The 1,442-nt window shown below is 52.7% G+C and overlaps 1 non-coding gene across 1 annotated transcript; it reads right to left on the reverse strand.

Annotated features, from left to right (window-relative positions):
• Positions 1-1,163: 1,163 nt before the first annotated feature.
• Trnat-cgu (transfer RNA threonine (anticodon CGU)) lies at positions 1,164-1,238 on the reverse strand. The gene has a single exon. It is a non-coding gene; the product is annotated as a tRNA-Thr (tRNA).
• Positions 1,239-1,442: the final 204 nt, after the last annotated feature.

The raw sequence follows: 1,442 nt of genomic DNA on the forward strand, positions 1-1,442 counted from the left end.
ACCGAGCTCCTGATGACGGCCACACAGCGCGTCATTAATACGTCGCCACTGTGCGCCAATCTGTCGTCATTATCACGGCGGGTACGCGCGCTGCGATTGCCGGCCGGCGCGCAGTAACGCCCGCCACTGTACGCTCGTGCGTGCGCTCGCGTCCCGCGCTGTTTCCGCGCGAGTGCTCTCCGCTTCGCCGCTCTGTTTACGCGTCGTCGACAAACTGTGTCGGCGCCGTGTGGACGGCTGCCTGTTTGGAGGGTCGAGCCGATGTGTGTGTGTGCGGGGGTGGCGGCGAGTGCGGTGTAGGCGGCGAGGGGGTGCGGGGGTGGCTGGCGGAGGGCAGCGTGCCTCCGCAAACAGCGAGGCGCCTCCCCAGTCAACTCGTAACAAAATCACGTGTTTGTGTGGTACGGCGTCAGGCGCTAAGCCGATTACGCCTCCAAGGTTTGTTCGGCGAAGGACGTGCTCGACACCTGTGGCCTCCGTAGAGTGAATTGCTCCAGCGCTCGGTGGCTACCGTAATGGATCCACAAACACGTCACCATACGTAGACTTACATTTAGTTAGGGGCTTTTATAGCGTCAGAACCTGTTACGGAACACACATAAGTTTGTGGACATATTCATGATGCCAATGAACTCCGGTTTCCGGAAAATATTGGCGGTCTGGAGGGTGAGTAGAACGTGGAATGAAGTGAACTGTTGCGGCATCTTCTGATAACAAAGTAATCTTTTGTAATTTGTTGGAACTGCTGACAAAAAAGTAATATTAATCCTAGATTAATAGCCGGCCGCGGTGGCCGAGCGGTTCTAGGCACTACAGTCTGGAACCGTGCGACCGCTGTAGTAGCACGTTCGAATCCTGTCTCGGGCATTGATGTGTGTGATGTTCTTAGGTTAGTTAGGTTTAAGTAGTTCTAAGTTCTAGGGGACTGATGACCTCAGAAGTTAAGTCCCATAGTGCTCAGAGCCATTTGAACCATTTGATCCTAGATTAATAAACATTCCTAAAATTTACGATAGGACGTTGTACCATTTCGCGTTTCCCGCCAATCTTGTATTGTCAGTATACGGTGTGAAACATGGTATTTTATACGCCTTTCAATTAAATCAATACCATTACCTGCTCACAGGGGTTGATACACACCAAGGGGGGCAGTTGAGAATGTGTGCCCCAACCGGGACTCGAACCCGGGATCTCATGCTTACGTAGCAGACGCTCTATCCATCTGAGCCACCGAGGGCACAGAGAATAATGCCACCGCAGTGATTTATCTCTGGCATGCTCCCCGTGAGACCCACATTCTCAACTAATAGTCCACACACTACATTCGTAGTGGCCCTGTCATTATACCCATTACTCGCGGCAGACTGTCCACCGAGTCCCGTAAGAGTTCAGGCAGTTCCTGTATATCGGCACTGAAGAAGGTCATCAGCCGCTTAGCCTTA

This window comes from Schistocerca cancellata, chromosome 3 (assembly GCF_023864275.1).
Source record: "Schistocerca cancellata isolate TAMUIC-IGC-003103 chromosome 3, iqSchCanc2.1, whole genome shotgun sequence".
Taxonomy (NCBI): Eukaryota; Metazoa; Arthropoda; class Insecta; order Orthoptera; family Acrididae; genus Schistocerca; species Schistocerca cancellata.